This window comes from Rhamphochromis sp. 'chilingali' (genome assembly GCF_963969265.1).
Source record: "Rhamphochromis sp. 'chilingali' genome assembly, chromosome: 17".
Lineage (NCBI taxonomy): Eukaryota > Metazoa > Chordata > Actinopteri > Cichliformes > Cichlidae > Rhamphochromis > Rhamphochromis sp. 'chilingali'.
This window is the reverse complement of record NC_137944.1, coordinates 2,620,905-2,631,293: the sequence shown is the minus strand read 5'-3', so window position 1 is coordinate 2,631,293 and position 10,389 is coordinate 2,620,905. Positions and strand designations below refer to the sequence as shown.

The 10,389-nt window shown below is 40.5% G+C and overlaps 1 long non-coding RNA gene across 1 annotated transcript; it reads left to right on the top strand.

The window, feature by feature from the left end:
- The first annotated feature begins 4,888 nt into the window (after positions 1-4,888).
- On the top strand, positions 4,889-5,814 carry LOC308385215. The gene is made up of 2 exons (XR_013969476.1): positions 4,889-5,013; positions 5,395-5,814. It is a non-coding gene; the product is annotated as an uncharacterized lncRNA (long non-coding RNA).
- Positions 5,815-10,389: the final 4,575 nt, after the last annotated feature.

Below are 10,389 nucleotides of genomic sequence, written 5' to 3'. Positions count from 1 at the left end.
GAGGTCGCGGACCGGGAGACCACGTCCTATTGTGGCCAAATTTGGTCAATTCAAACAGAAGGAACAGGTGAAGAGTCGCGGCAGAGAGCTGAAAGGAACGGACTTCAGCGTGAACGGCCAGTTCCCCAAAGAGATCCTGGAACGACGCAAGGTCCTGTTCCCAGTTCGACGTAGCTTCATCCAGAAAGGCTCCCGTGCTGTCATCGCCGTGGACCGGCTCTACGTGGACGGACAGCTCTACTGCGAACCCGGCACCACACCGTGGTTATATTGACTGCACTCCAGATAAGAACCCGCTACACTCTTTTCTTATTCATTCACACTTTCTCCTTTAACATGGGTTTAACCTAGTAATATCAATATGATGTCATAGCAGATATAACACCGTCACCCTCCGTCATTGCTTTAATTGGAATGTTTTCGTTTCGTTTCGTTTTTTTTTTTTTTTTTTTTTTGGTTGCTCACAGTTCATGTGGTTTCTTTCTTTCTCTTGTCTTTCACTGCTGTGATCACCTACTTCCCCACTCACCTACAAACAACACCCTCTATTTCTCCATATTTTCACACCACGATCACGCAAACACATCCGCTCAACGGCAGCACATTCACAACAGCCTCACAGCATGCACAGACTTGCAGGACACATAACACAAGCCACGCTTGTTCATATTAGTGAATATTCACACACATAGTCAGAGTCATGGAGCCTCTCACCACACTTTTTTTTTCTCTCTCTCTTTCTATTTACAAACAAGGGATGTTTCCACATTCTCTCCACCTGTCTAAACGAAACACCCAGCGTACATCATTAGACATACACACACAATTATGGGCATGCTGAGGTTTGTCACATGGAATGTAAATGGAGCTGGCACCAGAGGAAAGAGGTTAAAGATATTTAACCAGCTTACAAAACTACAGGCAGATGTTGTTTTATTACAAGAAACTCACAGACCTGTCACAGGTTTAAACGAACTTAAAACACCTGAGTTTCCTAACGTGTTTGCAGCCTGTTATAATTCTAGACAACGGGAGTAGCAATTTTAATACATAAAAATGTTAATTTTACAGTACTCGATACAGTTATAGATCCAGAGGGTAGATTTCTAATTATTAAACTATCAATATTGAACAACAAACTATGTATTGTAAGTATATATGGTCCAAATGTTGATGAACCCTCATTCTTCCACGGATTTTTTAGTGCACTCTCTGAACACCTCGATTGCACACTCATTCTTGGCGGTGACCTCAACCTTGGACTAAATGAAGAAATGGATAGGCTCAACACAACAGGAACTCAGCACAATTGGCAATCCACAAATATAATCAAACAGTATGTGAGCGACTTTGGCCTTCGCGATGCATGGCGCTCCCTTCACCCCAACAGTAAGGAATATACTTTTTTCTCGCATGTTCATCACTCTTACTCTCGTCTGGATTATTTTCTGGTCAGCAGCTCACTGCTGAATGACATTTCAGACACTGAGATTCATCCTATAGCTGTCAGCGATCATGCTCCTGTATCTTTAACACTAATGCACAAGAATAATACTACGCCAAGTAAAAACTGGAGATTTAATACATCATTGCTTAAAGATGAAGACTTTATTAAATATTTTAAAAAGGAATGGACTTCATATTTAGACTTTAATGACACTCCCGGAATATCTGCTTCTGTTCTATGGGAAGCAGGGAAAGCTGTGATGAGAGGTAAAATAATTTCTTTCTCATCACACAAAAAGAAAGAAGAAAACAAAAATATTCAGGAATTAGAAAAAAACATCAAATCACTAGAAGAAGCCTACGCGTGCGACCAAGATCAGGAAACATTGAACAAAATACGCAAGACAAAACTAGAATTAAATGAAACTATTAATAAAAAAACACAATTCCTTATACAAAGACTTCGCTTGCAGAATTTTGAACACAGTAACAAATCAGGTCAATTTCTAGCTAACCAGTTAAAAATAAATAAAGAAAAAACAACTATATGTGCTGCTAAAGATTTATCGGGGAACACAATATATGACCCTGGAAGAATAAACAACATTTTTAGGGATTTCTATGAAACTTTATACTCACCACAAATAAACCCATCTAAAAATGAAATTGATCTGTTTCTTGACAACGTAACTCTTCCAAAATTACTAGACAGTCAAGCAATGGAACTGGATTCGCCACTGACGCCAAGTGAACTCCAGGAAGCCCTGATAAGTATGCCCAATAATAAGGCTCCAGGTCCAGACGGCTTCCCTGCAGAATTCTACAAAGAATTCTGGTCAATTCTGGCACCAGTATTCCACAGAATGTTGCAGGAAATCGAGGAAAAGGGCAGACTACCACCAAATATGAATTCTGCCAACATTAGTCTCCTGCTAAAACCAGGCAAAGACCCTTTATTTCCCTCAAGCTATCGTCCAATTTCTCTTTTAAATGTAGACCTTAAAATAATCTGCAAAGCTCTCTCAAAGAGATTAGAGAAAATAACCCCCCTCTTAATTCATCCTGACCAAACTGGTTTCATAAAAGGTCGGCACTCCTCAACAAACACTCGTAGATTACTTAATTTAATAGACTACTCATACAATAAAAACATCGAAACCATAATATTATCTCTAGATGCAGAAAAAGCATTTGACAGAGTTAACTGGAAATTTTTATTTGCAACTTTACACAAATTTGGTTTTGGAAACTCTTTCATAAACTGGATAAGAATATTATACAATTCCCCAACAGCTCATATCAGAACAAATGACCAGACATCCTCCAGCTTCTGTCTCCTGAGGGGCACCAGACCGGGATGCCCACTCTCCCCTTCACTTTTTGCAATTTTTATCGAACCTCTAGCAGCAGCATTTAGACAGGCTACAACAATTAAGGGCATAAAATGTAAGAACATAGAACATAAAATCAGTCTCTATGCGGATGATGTGTTGCTTTTTCTGCAAAACACACAAACCAACCTCTCTGAGGTAATTACTCTAATAAACTGGTTTTCAAGAGTTTCAGATTATTCAATTAACTGGCCAAAATCTACAGTTCTCCCCATTAACTGCTCCTTCCATAATTCTTCCTCTGCCCCACTGCAATCTGGAAATATTAAATATTTAGGTATTAATGTTTCTCCTAAGCTTTCAGACTTAACTAAATTAAACCACATCCCACTTCTATAGAAAGTAGAAGGCGATCTGACTAGATGGAAATCTTTACCCATATCACTCATGGGAATGGTCGCCACTATAAAAATGATGATCTTGCCAAAAATAAATTACTTATTTTTGATGATCCCTAACAAACCATCACAAGATTGGTTCAGATCTCTGGATTCATATATTTCCAAAATCCTTTGGAAAGATAAACCCCCGCGTATCAGCTTAAAAACGCTACAAAGAACCAAGGATAGAGGAGGATTAGATCTGCCTAATTTTCACCAATACTTCTTAGCCAACAGGCTTCAGTTCATCTCAGAATGGTCAAAACATACCAGAGAGTGATATTATACCCCTCATGTCAAACTGACAGGTCATGAATTATTCATGACCTCCGGAAGTAATTACTTCCTTAATTACTTCCTACTTCCGGAGCTCCGGAAGTAGGAAGTAATTAAGGAAGTAATAAAAATATGATATTCATAAAAAATATGATATTCATAAAAAATATGCTAGTTCATAGCTCATTGCTTTTTTCCCCCTAAAAACAACTAATGGATTATTTAGATACTTTCTTATATATCAAATATCATTCTTTTATTTCTTTAAGCCATTAATTTTTATTTTTTTTTTATGCTCAAAAAACGCCATCTGGTGGCAGGTCAGTGTGTGGGCGCGCGCGCCCGAGACTGTGTGTCTGGGGGCGCGCCCGTGTCTCCGGACCGTGCTCTCTCGGGCTCCGTGCTCATGTGTTTAAAAATGTATTAAACCATATTAAAATTGTTTAGTTAAACTTGTGCTTTTGTAACGTTCAGTATGGCCACAAACACAGGCTGCATGCCTTGGGGGAAAACTTTATTTCGATTTATATGCATTTGTAGATTTAGAATAAAACTCATACTCAGAAAAAACTCGCGATCCCCGCAGCCCCCTTAACCTAATCCTTAGAAACATAAGCAGGGAAAACTCCTTAAAAAACCCTCCGCGTTTTCTCCAAAACCCTACAATAACTTGTTGGGGTACCCCCTCTATTCCCAAAACCTTATATTCGATAACAGGGAAAATCCTGAAAAAATCCTTAGTCTTTTTTTCTCAAATTCAGCGCCCCCGCGGCTCCCGAACAAAGCATCGAAAACTCCTTAAAAAACCCTCCGCGTTTTCTCCAAAACCCTACAATAACTTGTTGGGGTACCCCCTCTATTCCCAAAACCTTATATTCGATAACAGGGAAAATCCTGAAAAAATCCTTAGTCTTTTTTTCTCAAATTCAGCGCCCCTGCGGCTCCCGAACAAAGCATCGAAAACTCCTTAAAAAACCCTCCGCGTTTTCTCCAAAACCCTACAATAACTTGTTGGGGTACCCCCTCTATTCCCAAAACCTTATATTCGATAACAGGGAAAATCCTGAAAAAATCCTTAGTCTTTTTTCTTCAAAAACTTCCCTCTTACTAGCAACCTCTAAAATTCAACGCACACTCTAAGTTCTACCTCACTCTTAATCTCCGATCCACAACTTCTTGCAGAGCACAATTTTTTCCTGCTTGTTCGCTCCCCGCTCTGCTCCCGAATGCGCTGCTTACCTCGTTCGAAATTTGCGCCGGAGACCAACTCCGCCTCACTTCGCCCCGCTGCCAATCACATAACTATTGCACCGCTCCCTTCGCACCCCGGTTAGCCAATCCGCTCCAGGTCCGATTTTTATGATCTCCCGCTCAGGTTAAGACTACCCTCGAGCTCCCAGAAGACCCCTGCCTTCAGCCATATCAACAACTGGAACCGCTCAGACTGCTTGCGAGTTCGCATAGGGAGCGGCCGATTTCAACAGCAACTTGCGTCTCTTTCCTTATCCGCATATCATTCGGTAAGTGTTAATCTTCCTCTCTAACTACATTTTTGCATTTTCCTTTTTACCATTCTGTCAATCCTTTCATTAAAAAAATAAATAAATATCACAATGGTTTGTAACACGTACAATACACCATCCGTCCATCCATTCGCCTCCACTTATCCTTTTTTCAGGCTCGCGCGGTGCGCTGGAGCCTATCCCATGTACAATACACTTTAAAAAATATATAAGCTCGACTTTTAACTCCCGTAAAAGTTTATACATTACATGTCTGCATCACCTATCATGGCCTCATCAGGTATCTCATATCATCTTGTTATTGTTATGTTATGCTCCTTTGATATTTTGCTAGTTTGCGTGTTTTAAAACTCTTTTTGTTTTTCTTTATATTTTTAGACCCAGATGTGTTAACCTGATCCCTGCGAAACACCAGCTCTGCGTGGATTTTGACCGCGAGTGACCGGATGTTGTTTCCGGCCTGAGGTTGCCTGAAATGCCGTGAGGCTCGTTTGAAAGATTGCGCCCGAGACCAACTCCGCCTCCAAGGCATGCCTACCTTTAGCTGCCACCAGTGAGATATCAGAGCCGGGCTCCACATATCCAATCAGGAGCACGAGCAAGACAGCTTTTGCAGACTCTCCAGAAATATACAAGTCCTTACCAACTGCTCTGCAACCCAGTGTTTCTGGTCCCCTCACTAACATCGCTTTTTGAGATATTTTTTATGAACCACCAAAAAAGCAATTTTACCCCACAGTACAGAAGACTGGGTCTGAGGGCAGCAGCGGGGACAAATGATTGTAATGAAGCGACGGACATTTCATGGCTGGTCTTGCATAATCGTGAGTTATTATGTCATATGGTGATAAGTACATAGTTTTGCAAGAGGCATACAAGCACTGTGGAAAAAGTAATCATAAAACTGTTTTTGTGAACACCCTACGTTATGCTTTAAAAAATGTGATACATGTAATGTGATCATCAAAGAACATGATTTTTTTTTAAAAAAAACTTTTATTCTTATGCTTTTAAAGTATGTCAGATTATCTTAAAACACTTATTTGTATGTTATAATGTTTTTCTTACACCATGTGTAAGTTTTATAGACACCTTATTCATTGTATCAATGTGTAATTATGTATCTTTGATAAATAAATAAAATATTTAATCTTGTATTTGTGTACTTTCTGGTGATTCAATAAAAAATTAGTCACATATCGCTCTGATAAACACAGATGGCTGAAAGAAATGTTTGATGGAACAAAGGAAACAAGTGTCTTGCTGCTAAACTTTTAAGTCACCATGGTTTAAATGAGAAAGTCTGTATGTAAAACATGAAAAACTCCATATCAGTGATATCTACAAAGGTGTACTCATTTCTTTGTAATGGTACTTTACTGTTCCAATGAAACAAAAAGAAAATCTCATTTTTAAAGTACATTTTTCGGCCATCCTGACCTATTTTCAGGGGCAAGAATGTTGATGTTAGACTGTGTTTTAAATCAGGTTGTGATCTTAAACTAACTATCACAGCACTGATTTCAGTTGTAATCTCAATTAGAATCCCAAATGGGCTTTTCTCCAGTCAGTGTTATGGTGAAATTTAACTTGTTCTTTTGTGTAATTGCACATGGCCCAGCAAAGGACCCCTTAGTAAGCTGTACAGCATAAGTTTTCAATTCACTTTTGTCAGAAAACTTCACAGTATGAGAAGTTACAGCACAGTTTCTCCAAACGTGTGGTTCTTTTTCAGCCAGCGTGCTTTTAGAGCATCTACATTAGCTCATGTAGTAAAAGTACAATCAGTAAGTGTACTTTAACATTTGAGATTCCGAGTCACTCTTGCTTAGATCATGTGAACTATATCATGAACCTTTTTTTGTATAATGCATCAAACGTGTTCAAATCAGTTTATTTTCAATTTATTTTAACTAATCTAGAGACAAACAACTCCTTTTTAGCTTCTGTTATGTATTTACCTCTCACACCTTAATCTAGATGTTAGTGTTCTCAGAGTTAACATGTCTCATGTTGCCATGTTGTATTTCTAATACCCAGCCTCAGTGTTCGCCCTGTTCACCCTCAAATCCAAACACCAATGATCTAGATATTCACAAAATTCACAAGGAGATTCTTAAGGTCTTAAGTTTTGTTGTTTTTATGTTTTACAAAAAAAACTTCACATTTTTTATATTTTTAAACGAAAGTGACATGCAAGGATATTTTTCTTTAGTGATGTTGCTTCAGCAATCTCAAATACTAATTATTCTGGGAATTTTTATGGTCAAACTATGTGATTTTCCAAATGTGTGTGTGTGGAGTAAAATGACCTTGTTCTTATGATGTTGTCACCGTGAATCATTTAGGATTAACAACACAAATTGTATCGATAGCAGAAACAGTCTTATAACTTATAGTTCTCACACGTTACCGCTAGTTTTACAAACGCAGTCTTCTTCAGCTCTGTTTATGTAGCTTTTATGAAACTGATTTTCCATAGTACAAGTAGAATTTAATTTTTCTTTGCTCTCCAGTATAAATGCAATAATTTGCAGGCTTTTTACTGAAACTCTCACAATGCAACACTCAATGCTCAGAGCTTCATATATCAACAGCTCTGAAAATATCTTCTTTTTTTAAAGTAATGTAGGACAGGATCTCTCACTCTCTGTGTCTCAAAAAAACCCAACTAAACTGGCAATCACCACTAAACAAATGAAAGTAGTTTATGGCTTTTTTATCAGCTGCATTTCTTTCATTTATGTATTGATCACATTGTTTATTGGTAATGCTTTTAGGTCACTGTTTTAGCATGTCTGCCTCACACTCCATTTAAACAGTTTGACAGATAGTGGGGTCTGGTAAGGAAGTTGGGGGGAAGCAGACAACTCCACAGGAAGAGTCTTTTTGTCTTTTCTCCACTGTAAAAGATAGCAAGGCAGTGTGAAACTTTCTTTGCGGGAAAGACAAAAGGTGTGAAAACAGCTGTCTACTGTCTTCTTTCCTGTAGGAGGTATTTAACTGAGAGCCATGCTCAGTGAGAGACTCTGCTCACCCTCTGCCCCAGCGATGGCAGTCCCTCACCAAGCTCGATTTCTGTTCTTTGTCTTGATTAAAGAATGTTAGCTACCGCTCATCGCTTGTCTGCAGGCTTTATTAAATGGAAAACTTCCACAACAACCTCTAAACAGTGGTTTATGGCTTTTTGTCACCTGCAACACCATGTAACACTTGGATGTTAGATTCTTTTACCAGTCAGTGTTGTTAGCCCCAACCCCCAGGCTCCAGGTGTCTGAGCTCTAACCCTGGCTGCCAAATGTCCCACTGAGGCCTTTGTGCTTTTTACCACCACACTAAGTTTGTAGTCCTATCTACTAATATTATTAAATTTTTTATTATAGCACAAGGTTCAGTTAGGTTACTACTTTGACTTCCTCAATTTGAGCACATTTTTGACCTGATACTTTATCAAACTTTTACTCGAGTGTTTTTGACACTAGCAGCTGTACTTCTACGTAAGTAAAAATTGCCTGCACTTTTGCCACCTCAGTTGCCACTTTTCTGGAGTTTGTACACTTTTTATATTGAAACGTTCAACATTTTACGTGTTATCCTTGATCACAGTTCTAAACAAGTTAACTTTCTTCACTTCAAAGTAACCCAAAAAAGAAACTATATGTCCAGTTCTCTTTACTCCAAACCTGGTTTAAGGCTATGCTGTTGTTGTGATATGGCCATACAAATAATATTAAGTTTAATTAATCTTAAAAAAAAAATGGCTGCTTCATGGCTACCTGTTCAGAGAATTTGCAGACTTTTATGGAAACTGTCACAATGTAACACTCTCACTGCCAAAAACAGGGTTGATCCATGTTTCTATGAACACTGATTAATATATCAACAGCTCTGAAAATCCTTTTTTTTAAAGTAAAGCAGAACAGGATCTCTGTATCTCTAAAAATCCCAACAAAACTGGCAATCACCTCTAAACAAATGGAAGTAGTTTATGGATCTTTATCACCTGCAACACCATGTAACACCTAGATGTTAGACTCTTTTACCATCATATTTGCAAGGGTTTATGTGTTATCCTTGATCACAGTTCTAAATAAGTTAACTTTCTTGACATAAAAGTAGCCCACCAAAGTAGCTTCGCCTGGTCCGGCTCCATCAGAGCCTTCAGCCTCGTCTGGTCCAGCCTCATCAGAGCCTTCGGCCTCGTCTGGTCCAGCCTCCATGTCTTCAGCCTCGCCAGGCCCAGCCTCATCAGAGCCTTCAGCCTCGCCAGGCCCAGCCTCCGTGTCTTCATCCACGCCTGGTCCAGCTTCTGCCTGTGCTTCGCCTGGTCCTGCCCCGCCTGGTCCTGCCCCGCCTGGTCCTGTGCCCACCGGGCCTCAGCCAGTACGCTTGACACTGGGGCGCCGCCGCTGCCTTCCGCGCGGCCGGCCCCCTGAACTGCTCCGTCGTCTCCTTCGTCGCCGCCGCTGCCTTCCGCGCGGTCGGCCCCCTGCACTGCTCCGTCTCCTTCGTCGCCGCCGTTGGCTTCCGCACGGCCGGCCCCCTGACCTGTTTGGACTCCTGTGCTGTCGGCCCCCTGGCCAGCCCCCTGCATTGTTCTTTTTTCTGGGCTCGTGTTTTGTTTTGGGGCTTTCTTGTGCTTTGGTGTTTTTGTTTCGTGCCCTCCTTCCTGGGCCCCCGCCGCCCACCCTGGTCGGGTTGTTTTCTGTTTTGGGCGGTTTTTGGGGTTTTTTTTCGTTTTCTTGTGTTGGGCTGTCGGGAGCCAGCCCTTGGGGGGAGGGTACTGTCAGGGTCCTGGGTCTCCTGACCCAGCGTTTTAGTTCTTTGTGATTTTTGTATTATTGTACTTGGTGTGAGTTTCTAGTTTCGATCCCTTGCCCTTCATGTTTCTCTATGTCCCCTCTGTTCTGTGTAAGTCTGTGTCTGCATGTTTGAGTTCCCCTCTGTCTCTCTCGGTTCTTAGAGTCCTCTGCCTTATGGTTTATGTCTCTGTGTTTCTTAGTTGCTGTCTCCACTGTGTCAAGTTCGCGTCTCTGTGTGATCCTTCCTGTTTTACTTTGAAGGTCCGTGTCTTATGTGAATGTGTCCTGCTTTGCTTGTCTCGTCAGTTCTAATTTCCCCCAGCTGTGCTCTCCTTCTGTGTCTCATTCTCCTCGTTACTTCCCAGTGTATTTAGTCCCTGTGTTTCTCTGAGTCAGTGTTGCGTCGTACCCTCAACAAGCTGTGTGTGTTTTGCCTCCGTGTTGCCAGTGTTTTGTTTCCAGTTCCAGTTCAGTGTTTTGTGCTTCAGTGTTTTAGTCCACCAGCGTTTTTGTTTGTCTTTTGGTGAGTTTAGTTAGTAAGAGGTTTTCCAGCATTAAAGCTACGTTTTAA